The sequence below is a fragment of the Oncorhynchus gorbuscha genome, unplaced genomic scaffold, assembly GCF_021184085.1.
Source record: "Oncorhynchus gorbuscha isolate QuinsamMale2020 ecotype Even-year unplaced genomic scaffold, OgorEven_v1.0 Un_scaffold_308, whole genome shotgun sequence".
NCBI classification, from domain to species: Eukaryota; Metazoa; Chordata; class Actinopteri; order Salmoniformes; family Salmonidae; genus Oncorhynchus; species Oncorhynchus gorbuscha.
Window position 1 is genome coordinate 1,194,837 of NW_025745169.1, and position 16,113 is coordinate 1,210,949.

Here is a 16,113-nt window from a genome sequence, read left to right on the forward strand (position 1 = left end):
AGGCAGGTCCTACAGGCCCTAGTTTCTACCTTCTTAACACTATCAACAAGGCAGCTCCTAGTTTCTACCTTCTTAACAACTCTATCAACACGGCAGGTCCTACAGGCCCTAGTTTCTACCTTCTTAACACTATCAACAAGGCAGGTCCTACAGGCCCTAGTTTCTACCTTCTTAACACTATCAACAAGGCAGGTCCTACAGGCCCTAGTTTCTACCTTCTTAACACTATCAACAAGGCAGGTCCTACAGGCCCTAGTTTCTACCTTCTTAACACTATCAACAAGGCAGGTCCTACAGGCCCTAGTTTCTACCTTCTTAACACTATCAACAAGGCAGGTCCTACAGGCCCTAGTTTCTACCTTCTTAACACTATCAACAAGGCAGGTCCTACAGGCCCTAGTTTCTACCTTCTTAACAGCACTATCAACAAGGCAGCTCCTAGTTTCTACCTTCTTAACAACTCTATCAACAAGGCAGGTCCTACAGGCCCTAGTTTCTACCTTCTTAACACTATCAACAAGGCAGGTCCTACAGGCCCTAGTTTCTACCTTCTTAACAGCACTATCAACAAGGCAGGTCCTACAGGCCCTAGTTTCTACCTTCTTAACAGCACTATCAACAAGGCAGGCCCTAGTTTCTACCTTCTTAACACTATCAACAAGGCAGGTCCTACAGGCCCTAGTTTCTACCTTCTTAACAACTCTATCAACAAGGCAGGTCCTACAGGCCCTAGTTTCTACCTTCTTAACACTATCAACAAGGCAGGTCCTACAGGCCCTAGTTTCTACCTTCTTAACAACTCTATCAACACGGCAGGTCCTACAGGCCCTAGTTTCTACCTTCTTAACACTATCAACAAGGCAGGTCCTACAGGCCCTAGTTTCTACCTTCTTAACAGCACTATCAACAAGGCAGGTCCTACAGGCCCTAGTTTCTACCTTCTTAACACTATCAACAAGGCAGGTCCTACAGGCCCTAGTTTCTACCTTCTTAACACTATCAACAAGGCAGGTCCTACAGGCCCTAGTTTCTACCTTCTTAACACTATCAACAAGGCAGGTCCTACAGGCCCTAGTTTCTACCTTCTTAACACTATCAACAAGGCAGGTCCTACAGGCCCTAGTTTCTACCTTCTTAACACTATCAACAAGGCAGCTCCTAGTTTCTACCTTCTTAACAACTCTATCAACACGGCAGGTCCTACAGGCCCTAGTTTCTACCTTCTTAACACTATCAACAAGGCAGGTCCTACAGGCCCTAGTTTCTACCTTCTTAACACTATCAACAAGGCAGGTCCTACAGGCCCTAGTTTCTACCTTCTTAACACTATCAACAAGGCAGGTCCTACAGGCCCTAGTTTCTACCTTCTTAACACTATCAACAAGGCAGGTCCTACAGGCCCTAGTTTCTACCTTCTTAACACTATCAACAAGGCAGGTCCTACAGGCCCTAGTTTCTACCTTCTTAACACTATCAACAAGGCAGGTCCTACAGGCCCTAGTTTCTACCTTCTTAACAGCACTATCAACAAGGCAGCTCCTAGTTTCTACCTTCTTAACAACTCTATCAACAAGGCAGGTCCTACAGGCCCTAGTTTCTACCTTCTTAACAGCACTATCAACAAGGCAGCTCCTAGTTTCTACCTTCTTAACAACTCTATCAACAAGGCAGGTCCTACAGGCCCTAGTTTCTACCTTCTTAACAACTCTATCAACAAGGCAGGTCCTACAGGCCCTAGTTTCTACCTTCTTAACAACTCTATCAACAAGGCAGGTCCTACAGGCCCTAGTTTCTACCTTCTTAACAACTCTATCAACAAGGCAGGTCCTACAGGCCCTAGTTTCTACCTTCTTAACAACTCTATCAACAAGGCAGGTCCTACAGGCCCTAGTTTCTACCTTCTTAACAACACTATCAACAAGGCAGGCCCTAGTTTCTACCTTCTTAACAACTCTATCAACAAGGCAGGTCCTACAGGCCCTAGTTTCTACCTTCTTAACAACACTATCAACAAGGCAAGTCCTACAGGCCCTAGTTTCTACCTTCTTAACAACACTATCAACAAGGCAGGTCCTACAGGCCCTAGTTTCTACCTTCTTAACAACTCTATCAACAAGGCAGGTCCTACAGGCCCTAGTTTCTACCTTCTTAACAGCACTATCAACAAGGCAGGCCCTAGTTTCTACCTTCTTAACAACTCTATCAACAAGGCAGGTCCTACAGGCCCTAGTTTCTACCTTCTTAACAACACTATCAACAAGGCAGGTCCTACAGGCCCTAGTTTCTACCTTCTTAACAACTCTATCACCAAGGCAGGTCCTACAGGCCCTAGTTTCTACCTTCTTAACAGCACTATCAACAAGGCAGGTCATACAGGCCCTAGTTTCTACCTTCTCAACAGCACTATCAACAAGGCAGGTCCTACAGGCCCTAGTTTCTACCTTCTTAACAACACTATCAACAAGGCAGGTCCTACAGGCCCTAGTTTCTACCTTCTTAACAACTCTATCAACAAGGCAGGTCCTACAGGCCCTAGTTTCTACCTTCTTAACAGCACTATCAACAAGGCAGGTCCTACAGGCCCTAGTTTCTACCTTCTTAACAACACTAGCAACAAGGCAGGTCCTACAGGCCCTAGTTTCTACCTTCTTAACAACACTATCAACAAGGCAGGTCCTACAGGCCCTAGTTTCTACCTTCTTAACAACACTATCAACAACGCAGGTCCTACAGGCCCTAGTTTCTACCTTCTTAACAACACTATCAACAAGGCAGGTCCTAGTGTCTACCTTCTTAACAACACTATCAACAAGGCAGGTCCTACAGGCCCCAGTGTCTACCTTCTTAACAACTCTATCAACAAGGCAGGTCCTACAGGCCCTAGTTTCTACCTTCTTAACAACTCTATCAACAAGGCAGGTCCTACAGGCCCTAGTTTCTACCTTCTTAACTCTATCAACAAGGCAGGTCCTACAGGCCCTAGTTTCTACCTTCTTAACAGCACTATCATCAAGGCAGGTCCTAGTTTCTACCTTCTTAACAACACTATCAACAAGGCAGATAACGTACGCACTATACACACACACACACACACACACACACACACACACACACACACACACACACACACACACACACACACACACACACACACACACACACACACACACACACACACACACACACACACACACACACACACACACACACACACACACACACACACACACACACACACACACACACACACAGATGTAGTACTGTAGATATGTGGTAGTGGTGGAGTAAGGGCCTGAGGGCACACAGTGTGTTGTGAATGTATTGCAATGTTTTTAAAATTGCATAAACTGCCTTCATTTTGCTGGACCCCAGGAAGAGTAGCTGCTGCTTTGGCAGGAACTAATGGGGATCCATAATAAATATAAATACTGAAGGAGAAGCAGGGTTTGTGTTGTGTTTTATCAGGAGGAACAGGGTTTGTGTTGTGTTTTATCAGGAGGAGCAGGGTTTGTGTTGTGTTTTATCAGGAGGAACAGGGTTTGTGTTGTGTTTTATCAGGAGGAACAGGGTTTGTGTTGTGTTTTATCAGGAGGAACAGGGTTTGTGTTGTGTTTTATCAGGAGGAACGGGGTTTGTGTTGTGTTTTATCAGGAGGAACAGGGTTTGTGTTGTGTTTTATCAGGAGGAACAGGGTTTGTGTTGTGTTTTATCAGGAGGAACGGGGTTTGTGTTGTGTTTTATCAGGAGAAACAGGGTTTGTGTTGTGTTTTATCAGGAGTAACAGGGTTTGTGTTGTGTTTTATCAGGAGGAACAGGGTTTGTGTTGTGTTTTATCAGGACGAACAAGGAACAGGGTTTGTGTTGTGTTTTATCAGGAGGAACAGGGTTTGTGTTGTGTTTTATCAGGAGTAACGGGGTTTGTGTTGTGTTTTATCAGGAGGAACAGGGTTTGTGTTGTGTTTTATCAGGAGGGACGGGGTTTGTGTTGTGTTTTATCAGGAGGAACAGGGTTTGTGTTGTGTTTTATCAGGAGGAACGGGGTTTGTGTTGTGTTTTATCAGGAGGAACAGGGTTTGTGTTGTGTTTTATCAGGAGAAACAGGGTTTGTGTTGTGTTTTATCAGGAGGAACGGGGTTTGTGTTGTGAGGAGAAACAGGGTTTGTGTTGTGAGGAGGAACAGGGTTTGTGTTGTGTTTTATCAGGAGGAACAGGGAACAGGGTTTGTGTTGTGTTTTATCAGGAGGAACAGGGTTTGTGTTGTGTTTTATCAGGAGGAATAGGGAACAGGGTTTGTGTTGTGTTTTATCAGGAGGAACAGGGTTTGTGTTGTGTTTTATCAGGAGGAACGGGGTTTCTGTTGTGTTTTATCAGGAGGAACGGGGTTTGTGTTGTGTTTTATCAGGAGGAACAGGGTTTGTGTTGTGTTTTATCAGGAGGAACGGGGTTTGTGTTGTGTTTTATCAGGAGGAACAGGGTTTGTGTTGTGTTTTATCAGGAGGAACAGGGTTTGTGTTGTGTTTTATCAGGAGGAACAGGGTTTGTTTTAGCTTTTGGTTTTCTTTAGCTTCATGTTTATGTTCTGCCTTGGAGCAGCACTGTAGCAAAGTATTTTTAACAAGGCTGGGTGTTGGTTTAAAGCCTGTTCGGGACAGGAGATTGCTGGGTGTAGCCCTCTGGAGGGGGTGAGGCGGTGGGAAGGCCAGACAAACGTACCGTAGGAAAACGTCACGGTATTCAACAGGCACAGCAGACTGTGATAGGCTGGGAGGAAGGTCAGGGCAAGTAGCAGACGGCAGTATTGGGGAGAGAATGGAGATGGGTGGAGAGGTTAGCTCACAGGCAGGAAGTACTGCAGGGAGGTGGGTGGAGAGGTTAGCTCACAGGCAGGAAGTACTGCAGGGAGGTGGGTGGAGAGGTTAGCTCACAGGCAGGAAGTACTGCAGGGAGGTGGGTGGAGAGGTTAGCTCACAGGCAGGAAGTACTGCAGGGAGGTGGGTGGAGAGGTTAGCTCACAGGCAGGAAGTACTGCATGGAGGTGGGTGGAGAGGTTAGCTCACAGGCAGGAAGTACTGCAGGGAGGTGGGTGGAGAGGTTAGCTCACAGGCAGGAAGTACTGCAGGGAGGTGGGTGGAGAGGTTAGCTCACAGGCAGGAAGTACTGCAGGGAGGTGGGTGGAGAGGTTAGCTCACAGGCAGGAAGTCCTGCAGGGAGGTGGGTGGAGAGGTTAGCTCACAGGCAGGAAGTACTGCAGGGAGGTGGGTGGAGAGGTTAGCTCACAGGCAGGAAGTACTGCAGGGAGGTGGGTGGAGAGGTTAGCTCACAGGCAGGAAGTCCTGCAGGGAGATGGGTGGAGAGGTTAGCTCACAGGCAGGAAGTACTGCATGGAGATGGGTGGAGAGGTTAGCTCACAGGCAGGAAGTACTGCAGGGAGGTTGGTGGAGAGGTTAGCTCACAGGCAGGAAGTACTGCAGGGAGGTGGGTGGAGAGGTTAGCTCACAGGCAGGAAGTACTGCATGGAGGTGGGTGGAGAGGTTAGCTCACAGGCAGGAAGTACTGCATGGAGGTGGGTGGAGAGGTTAGCTCACAGGCAGGAAGTACTGCAGGGAGGTGGGGGGTAGTTAGCTCACAGGCAGGAAGTACTGCATGGAGGTGGGTGGAGAGGTTAGCTCACAGGCAGGAAGTACTGCAGGGAGGTGGGTGGAGAGGTTAGCTCACAGGCAGGAAGTACTGCATGGAGATGGGTGGAGAGGTTAGCTCACAGGCAGGAAGTACTGCAGGGAGGTGGGTGGAGAGGTTAGCTCACAGGCAGGAAGTACTGCAGGGAGGTGGGTGGAGAGGTTAGCTCACAGGCAGGAAGTACTGCAGGGAGGTGGGTGGAGAGGTTAGCTCACAGGCAGGAAGTACTGCAGGGAGGTTGGTGGAGAGGTTAGCTCACAGGCAGGAAGTACTGCAGGGAGATGGGTGGAGAGGTTAGCTCACAGGCAGGAAGTACTGCAGGGAGGTGGGTGGAGAGGTTAGCTCACAGGCAGGAAATACTGCAGGGAGGTGGGTGGAGAGGTTAGCTCACAGGCAGGAAGTACTGCATGGAGATGGGTGGAGAGGTTAGCTCACAGGCAGGAAGTACTGCAGGGAGGTTGGTGGAGAGGTTAGCTCACAGGCAGGAAGTACTGCAGGGAGGTGGGTGGAGAGGTTAGCTCACAGGCAGGAAGTACTGCATGGAGGTGGGTGGAGAGGTTAGCTCACAGGCAGGAAGTACTGCATGGAGGTGGGTGGAGAGGTTAGCTCACAGGCAGGAAGTACTGCAGGGAGGTGGGGGGTAGTTAGCTCACAGGCAGGAAGTACTGCATGGAGGTGGGTGGAGAGGTTAGCTCACAGGCAGGAAGTACTGCAGGGAGGTGGGTGGAGAGGTTAGCTCACAGGCAGGAAGTACTGCAGGGAGGTGGGTGGAGAGGTTAGCTCACAGGCAGGAAGTACTGCAGGGAGGTGGGTGGAGAGGTTAGCTCACAGGCAGGAAGTACTGTAGGGAGGTGGGTGGAGAGGTTAGCTCACAGGCAGGAAGTACTGCAGGGAGGTTGGTGGAGAGGTTAGCTCACAGGCAGGAAGTACTGCAGGGAGATGGGTGGAGAGGTTAGCTCACAGGCAGGAAGTACTGCAGGGAGGTGGGTGGAGAGGTTAGCTCACAGGCAGGAAATACTGCAGGGAGGTGGGTGGAGAGGTTAGCTCACAGGCAGGAAGTACTGCAGGGAGATGGGTGGAGAGGTTAGCTCACAGGCAGGAAGTACTGCAGGGAGGTGGGTGGAGAGGTTAGCTCACAGGCAGGAAGTACTGCAGGGAGGTGGGTGGAGAGGTTAGCTCACAGGCAGGAAGTACTGCAGGGAGATGGGTGGAGAGGTTAGCTCACAGGCAGGAAGTACTGCAGGGAGGTGGGTGGAGAGGTTAGCTCACAGGCAGGAAGTACTGCATTGAGGTGGGTGGAGAGGTTAGCTCACAGGCAGTAAGTACTGCAGGGAGGTGGGTGGAGAGGTTAGCTCACAGGCAGGAAGTACTGCAGGGAGATGGGTGGAGAGGTTAGCTCACAGGCAGGAAGTACTGCAGGGAGGTGGGTGGAGAGGTTAGCTCACAGGCAGTAAGTACTGCAGGGAGGTGGGTGGAGAGGTTAGCTCACAGGCAGGAAGTACTGCAGGGAGGTGGGTGGAGAGGTTAGCTCACAGGCAGGAAGTACTGCATTGAGAGGGGTGGAGAGGTTAGCTCACAGGCAGGAAGTACTGCAGGGAGGTGGTTGGAGAGGTTAGCTCACAGGCAGGAAGTACTGCAGGGAGGTGGGTGGAGAGGTTAGCTCACAGGCAGGAAGTACTGCAGGGAGGTGGGTGGAGAGGTTAGCTCACAGGCAGGAAGTACTGCAGGGAGGTGGGTGGAGAGGTTAGCTCACAGGCAGGAAGTACTGCAGGGAGGTGGGTGGAGAGGTTAGCTCACAGGCAGGAAGTACTGCAGGGAGGTGGGTGGAGAGGTTAGCTCACAGGCAGGAAGTACTGCAGGGAGGTGGGTGGAGAGGTTAGCTCACAGGCAGGAAGTACTGCAGGGAGGTGGGTGGAGAGGTTAGCTCACAGGCAGGAAGTACTGCAGGGAGGTGGGTGGAGAGGTTAGCTCACAGGCAGTAAGTACTGCAGGGAGGTGGGTGGAGAGGTTAGCTCACAGGCAGGAAGTACTGCAGGGAGGTGGGTGGAGAGGTTAGCTCACAGGCAGGAAGTACTGCATTGAGAGGGGTGGAGGGTTAGCTCACAGGCAGGAAGTACTGCAGGGAGGTGGGTGGAGAGGTTAGCTCACAGGCAGGAAGTACTGCAGGGAGGTGGGTGGAGAGGTTCGCTCACAGGCAGGAAGTACTGCAGGGAGGTAGGTGGAGAGGTTAGCTCACAGGCAGGAAGTACTGCATTGAGGTGGGTGGAGAGGTTAGCTCACAGGCAGGAAGTACTGCAGGGAGGTGGGTGGAGAGGTTAGCTCACAGGCAGGAAGTACTGCAGGGAGGTGGGTGGAGAGGTTAGCTCACAGGCAGGAAGTACTGCAGGGAGGTGGGTGGAGAGGTTAGCTCACAGGCAGGAAGTACTGCAGGGAGGTGGGTGGAGAGGTTAGCTCACAGGCAGGAAGTACTGCAGGGAGGTGGGTGGAGAGGTTAGCTCACAGGCAGGAAGTACTGCAGGGAGGTGGGTGGAGAGGTTAGCTCACAGGCAGGAAGTACTGCATTGAGAGGGGTGGAGAGGTTAGCTCACAGGCAGGAAGTACTGCAGGGAGGTGGGTGGAGAGGTTAGCTCACAGGCAGGAAGTACTGCAGGGAGGTGGGTGGAGAGGTTCGCTCACAGGCAGGAAGTACTGCAGGGAGGTAGGTGGAGAGGTTAGCTCACAGGCAGGAAGTACTGCATTGAGGTGGGTGGAGAGGTTAGCTCACAGGCAGGAAGTACTGCAGGGAGGTGGGTGGAGAGGTTAGCTCACAGGCAGGAAGTACTGCAGGGAGGTGGGTGGAGAGGTTAGCTCACAGGCAGGAAGTACTGCAGGGAGGTGGGTGGAGAGGTTAGCTCACAGCAGCATTGGATCATATTCATATATCATATTTACATTAAGACAGTAGAAATACTACCGTACTGCTGTCAGAGGAGGAGATGGGTAATGAATATCCTACATCAGAGCTTTACATTAAGACAGTAGAAATACTACCGTACTGCTGTCAGAGGAGGAGATGGGTAATGAATATCCTACATCAGAGCTTTACATTAAGACAGTAGATATACTGCTGTCAGAGGAGGAGATGGGTAATGAATATCCTGCATCAGAGCTTTACATTAAGACAGTAGAAATACTACCGTACTGCTGTCAGAGGAGGAGATGGGTAATGAATATCCTACATCAGAGCTTTACATTAAGACAGTAGAAATACTACCGTACTGCTGTCAGAGGAGGAGATGGGTAATGAATATCCTGCATCAGAGCTTTACATTAAGACAGTAGAAATACTACCGTACTGCTGTCAGAGGAGGAGATGGGTAATGAATATCCTGCATCAGAGCTTTACATTAAGACAGTAGAAATACTGCTGTCAGAGGAGGAGATGGGTAATGAATATCCTACATCAGAGCTTTACATTAAGACAGTAGAAATACTACCGTACTGCTGTCAGAGGAGGAGATGGGTAATGAATATCCTGCATCAGAGCTTTACATTAAGACAGTAGAAATACTACCGTACTGCTGTCAGAGGAGGAGATGGGTAATGAATATCCTGCATCAGAGCTTTACATTAAGACAGTAGAAATACTGCTGTCAGAGGAGGAGATGGGTAATGAATATCCTACATCAGAGCTTTACATTAAGACAGTAGAAATACTACCGTACTGCTGTCAGAGGAGGAGATGGGTAATGAATATCCTGCATCAGAGCTTTACATTAAGACAGTAGAAATACTACCGTACTGCTGTCAGAGGAGGAGATGGGTAATGAATATCCTACATCAGAGCTTTACATTAAGACAGTAGAAATACTACCGTACTGCTGTCAGAGGAGGAGATGGGTAATGAATATCCTACATCAGAGCTTTACATTAAGACAGTAGATATACTGCTGTCAGAGGAGGAGATGGGTAATGAATATCCTGCATCAGAGCTTTACATTAAGACAGTAGAAATACTACCGTACTGCTGTCAGAGGAGGAGATGGGTAATGAATATCCTGCATCAGAGCTTTACATTAAGACAGTAGAAATACTACCGTACTGCTGTCAGAGGAGGAGATGGGTAATGAATATCCTACATCAGAGCTTTACATTAAGACAGTAGATATACTGCTGTCAGAGGAGGAGATGGGTAATGAATATCCTACATCAGAGCTTTACATTAAGACAGTAGATATACTGCTGTCAGAGGAGGAGATGGGTAATGAATATCCTACATCAGAGCTTTACATTAAGACAGTAGATATACTGCTGTCAGAGGAGGAGATGGGTAATGAATATCCTACATCAGAGCTTTACATTAAGACAGTAGATATACTGCTGTCAGAGGAGGAGATGGGTAATGAATATCCTGCATCAGAGCTTTACATTAAGACAGTAGAAATACTACCGTACTGCTGTCAGAGGAGGAGATGGGTAATGAATATCCTGCATCAGAGCTTTACATTAAGACAGTAGAAATACTACCGTACTGCTGTCAGAGGAGGAGATGGGTAATGAATATCCTACATCAGAGCTTTACATTAAGACAGTAGATATACTGCTGTCAGAGGAGGAGATGGGTAATGAATATCCTGCATCAGAGCTTTACATTAAGACAGTAGAAATACTACCGTACTGCTGTCAGAGGAGGAGATGGGTAATGAATATCCTACATCAGAGCTTTACATTAAGACAGTAGATATACTGCTGTCAGAGGAGGAGATGGGTAATGAATATCCTGCATCAGAGCTTTACATTAAGACAGTAGATATACTGCTGTCAGAGGAGGAGATGGGTAATGAATATCCTACATCAGAGCTTTACATTAAGACAGTAGATATACTGCTGTCAGAGGAGGAGATGGGTAATGAATATCCTGCATCAGAGCTTTACATTAAGACAGTAGAAATACTACCGTACTGCTGTCAGAGGAGGAGATGGGTATCCTATCAATATCCTGCATCAGAGCTTTACATTAAGACAGTAGATATACTGCTGTCAGAGGAGGAGATGGGTAATGAATATCCTGCATCAGAGCTTTACATTAAGACAGTAGAAATACTACCGTACTGCTGTCAGAGGAGGAGATGGGTAATGAATATCCTGCATCAGAGCTTTACATGAAGCCTGACAAGGCATGTTACACGATGTGTGTAAAATCGTACTGCTCACTCACAGCTGTGGGGTGTTCAGTGTCACCTCACACGTCAGACGACCCTTGACCTTTTTGGAAGTCCCCTCTGACCCTGACAGGTTCTAATAGGACGGGGATCAAGGGTGGTGGCAATGGGGGGGCAGACAGGGGAACAGTCTGACAACTTGATGGGAGACAGACACACTGAACAGGAAGGTACTCAGACAGACAGACAGACAGACAGACAGACAGACAGACAGACAGACAGACAGACAGACAGACAGACAGACAGACAGACAGACAGACAGACAGACAGACAGACAGACAGACAGACAGACAGACAGACAGACAGACAGACAGACAGACAGACAGACAGACAGACAGACAGACAGACAGACAGACAGAACACACTGAACACTCTAACAATAACATATTGTGGATCACAATATGGATTTGCTTAGCATGCAATCTCCTCGGGTCATTTCCACTGACCTGAAACACCCTTAACCTTCTGAGACAGATTTAGCCGCAAAAAAGGTGAAAACTTTTGCATGCTTATTGGGCAAATAGGGAAATATTTCCTGTACCATCATTAACACTGAATTCTCACAGGGCTTTCGGCCTGGGGTGTGTGTGTGTGTGTGTGCGTGTGCGTGTGCGCGTGTGTGTGCTGTATGCATACATAAAGGGTTAAACGATCAGCACTATTCGATTTTTTGGTATAATAGCAGTGGGAGATAGATAGATGGGAGTAGATAGACTCAATCCCAAATAGCACCCTATTCCCTATACAGTGCACTACTTTAGACCAGGACACTTATGGCTCAGGTTAAAAGTAGTGCACTATAAAGTGGGAAAGGGTACCATTTGTGACACATATTTGTAGTCATCAGACTCCTCCAGCTCCAGTCAGGCCTCTGACCCCTCTCTGCACAGGGTTCAGGGCCTATAGAGGTCAGGGGTCAGAGGTTAAGGAGTTGACTAAATCCATTACTCAGCCAAGCAGAAAAGGACATAACCGAGGGTGTTTAGACTGTTTCCTGTAGTGTAAACGTTCCCAGGCCAGAGCCTTAACGGTCAAGGTGCGTATTAGATGTGGGAATCCAGATATGACATCATTGTTTTGGCACTAACCCACCCGGTGGGTGGTGTGACTGAATCTCCCGGGGATGTTGTAGAGCGTTTTAAGGCGTGTCTAATAAAAGCCCGGCTCACATGTATAAATATCACCGAGATGGATTGTGGGAATTTAGGCTCCGTAGGGTTTAGTGGTTCATATTCAGTCATCTGTTGTAGTCACTTTATACAGACCTCCTTCCCCTCCTTCCTCTGAGTAGCTTTATACAGCACTCCTTCCTCTGAGTAGCTTTATACAGCACTCCTTCCCCTCCTTCCTCTGAGTAGCTTTATACAGCACTCCTTCCTCTGAGTAGCTTTATACAACACTCCTTCCCCTCCTTCCTCTGAGTAGCTTTATACAGCACTCCTTCCTCTGAGTAGCTTTATGCAACACTCCTTCCCCTCCTTCCTCTGAGTAGCTTTATACAGCACTCCTTCCTCTCCTTCCTCTGAGTAGCTGTCACGTTCTGACCATTGTTCGTATGTGTTTTCCTTGTTTTAGTGTTGGTCAGGACGTGAGCTGGGTGGGCATTCTACGTTGTGTGTCTGGTTTGTGTATTTCTATGTTTGGCCTGATATGGTTCTCAATCAGAGGCAGGTGTTAGTCATTGTCTCTGATTGGGAACCATATTTAGGTAGCCTGTTTTGTGTTGTGTTTTGTGGGTGATCGTTCCTGTCTTTGTGTTTGTGGCACCAGATAGGACTGTTTTGGTTTTTTCACGGTTCTTGTTTTGTAGATTGTTGTACTTTCATCTTTATTAAAGATGCACAAAACTAACCACACTGCATTTTGGTCCGCCTCTCTTTCACCAGGAGAAAACCATTACAGAATCACCCACCAACCAAGGACCAAGCGGCGTGGTAAACAGAGGCAGCAGCAACAGCAGCAGCGGGAGAAGCGACAGGTGCAGCAGGAGCAACAGCATCAGCAGCAAAGGCAGCAGCAGGTGAAGCAACAGAGGCAGCAGCAGCAGTGGGAGAGGCTGCACTATTTGGAGAAATGGACTTGGGAGGAGATCCTTGACGGGAAAGGACCCTGGGCAGAGCCAGGGGAATATTGCCGGACCAAAGCCGAGCTGGAGGCAGCGAAAGCAGAGAGGCGGCATTATGAGGAGCTAGCACGGCAGAGCGGCTGGAAGCCCGAGAGGCACCCCCCAAAAAAATTGGGGTGGGGGCACAGGGAGAGTGTGGCAGAGTCAGGAGTCAGACCTGAGCCAACTCCCCCTGTTTACCGTAAGGAGCCATGGATGGAATTGGAGCTGTCGGCGAAGCTGAGTCTGAGTGTTGAGGATGTATTGGACAGAGTAGAAAGAAAGCTGTTGGTTTGGCATAGTATGCACGGCATTCGCCCTGAGGAGCGTGTTAGCTGTCCGATGTCACCCGTGTCAGTTCCTCGTACTCAGCCTGAAACGTGTGTTGGAGTTCCGGGGGATTTGATGCCGGTTATACACACCAGGTCTCCAGTACACCTTCACAACCCGGTGTGTCCTGTTCCTTGCACTCACCCGGAGGTGCGTGGCCCAGTACCATCAGTGCCGGCTCCCCGCACCAGGCGGTTTCTCCGTCCCATCAACGGTGCTCCCGCCTGCCAGAACTCCCGCTCCTCAGTCCATCACTGCCAGAGCCTTCCTCCCCAGCGCCGCCAGTGCCGCCAGTCTGCCCAGTGCCGCCAGTGCCGCCAGTCAGCCAGGAGCCGCCAGTCAGCCAGGAGCCGCCAGTGCCGCCAGTCAGCCAGGAGCCGCCTGTCTGCCAGGATCAGTTAGAGCCGCCAGTCAGCCAGGATCCGCCAGTCAGCCAGGATCCGCCAGTCAGCCAGGATCTGCCAGGATCTGCCAGTCAGCCAGGATCCGCCAGAACTGCCAGTCAGCCAGGATCCGCCAGTCTGCCAGGATCTGCCGGAACCGCAAGTCAGCCAAGATCTGCCAGAACCACCAGCCAGCCAGGATCTGCTCGATTCATCAACCTTCCCGAGCTTCCCCTCAGTCCCGAGCTTCCCTCAGTCCCGAGCTTCCCCTCAGTCCCGAGCTTCCCCTCAGTCCCGAGCTTCTACCTCAGTCCCGAGCTTCAACCTCAGTCCCGAGCTTCTACCTCAGTCCCAAGCTTCTACCTCAGTCCCGAGCTTCCCCTCAGTCCCGAGCTTCCCCTCAGTCCCGAGCTTCCCCTCAGTCCCGAGTTACCCCCTCAGTCCAGAGCTGCCCCTCAGTCCAGTGGGGCCCGCTGTTAGGTTTCCTAGGCCAAGGTTAGCGGCGAGGGTCGCCACTCAAGGGACACTAAGGAGGTGGACTAAGACAATTATGGAGTGGGGTCCACGTCCAGCGCCAGAGCCGCCACCGCGGACAGATGGCCACCCAGACCCTCCCCTATAGGTTTAGGTTGTGCATTTGGAGTCCGCACCTCACGTTCTGACCATCGTTCGTATGTGTTTTCCTTGTTTTAGTGTTGGTCAGGACGTGAGCTGTGTGGGCATTCTATGTTGTGTGTCTGGTTTGTCTATTTCTATGTTTGGCCTGATATGGTTCTCAATCAGAGGCAGGTGTTAGTCATTGTCTCTGATTGGGAACCATATTTAGGTAGCCTGTTTTGTGTTGGGTTTTGTGGGTGATTGTTCCTGTCTTTGTGTTTGTGGCACCAGATAGGACTGTTTTGTTTTTTTCACGGTTCTTGTTTTGTAGATTGTTGTACTTTCATCTTTATTAAAGATGCACAAAACTAACCACGCTGCATTTTGGTCCGCCTCTCTTTCCCCAGAAAACCATTACAGTAGCTTTATACAACACTCCTTCCCCTCCTTCCTCTGAGTAGTTTTATACAGACCTCATTCCTCTGAGTAGCTTTATACAGACCTCATTCCCCTCCTTCCTCTGAGTAGTTTTATACAGACCTCATTCCTCTGAGTAGTTTTATACAGACCTCATTCCCCTCCTTCCTCTGAGTAGCTTTATACAACACTCCTTCCCCTCATTCCTCTGAGTAGCTTTATACAACACTCCTTCCCCTCATTCCTCTGAGTAGCTTTATACAACACTCCTTCCCCTCCTTCCTCTGAGTAGCTTTATAAAACACTCCTTCCTCTGAGTAGCTTTATACAACACTCCTTCCCCTCATTCCTCTGAGTAGCTTTATACAACACTCCTTCCTCTGAGTAGCTTTATACAACACTCCTTCCTCTGAGTAGCTTTATATAACACTCCTTCCTCTGAGTAGCTTTATACAACACTCCTTCCACTCATTCCTCTGAGTAGCTTTATACAACACTCCTTCCCCTCCTTCCTCTGAGTAGCTTTATACAACACTCCTTCCTCTGAGTAGCTTTATACAACACTCCTTCCCCTCTTTCCTCTTAGTAGCTTTATACAACACTCCTTCCCCTCATTCCTCTGAGTAGCTTTATACAACACTCCTTCCCCTCCTTCCTCTGAGTAGCTTTATACAACACTCCTTCCCCTCCTTCCTCTGAGTAGCTTTATACAACACTCCTTCCTCTGAGTAGTTTTATACAGACCTCCTTCCCCTCCTTCCTCTGAGTAGCTTTATACAACACTCCTTCCCCTCATTCCTCTGAGTAGCTTTATACAACACTCCTTCCCCTCCTTCCTCTGAGTAGCTTTATACAACACTCCTTCCCCTCCTTCCTCTGAGTAGCTTTATACAACACTCCTTCCTCTGAGTAGCTTTATACAACACTCCTTCCCCTCCTTCCTCTGAGTAGCTTCATACAACACTCCTTCCTCTGAGTAGCTTTATACAACACTCCTTCCCCTCCTTCCTCTGAGTAGCTTTATACAACACTCCTTCCTCTGAGTAGCTTTATACAACACTCCTTCCCCCCCTTCCTCTGAGTAGCTTTATACAACACTCCTTCCCTCCTTCCTCTGAGTAGCTTTATACAACACTCCTTCCTCTGAGTAGCTTTATACAACACTCCTTCCTCTGAGTAGCTTTATACAACACTCCTTCCCCTCCTTCCTCTGAATAGCTTTATACAACACTCCTTCCCCTCATTCCTCTGAGTAGCTTTATACAACACTCCTTCCCCTCCTTCCTCTGAGTAGCTTTATACAGCACTCCTTCCTCTGAGTAGCTTTATACAACACTCCTTCCCCTCCTTCCTCTGAGTAGCTTTATACAACACTCCTTCCCCTCCTTCCTCTTAGTAGCTTTAT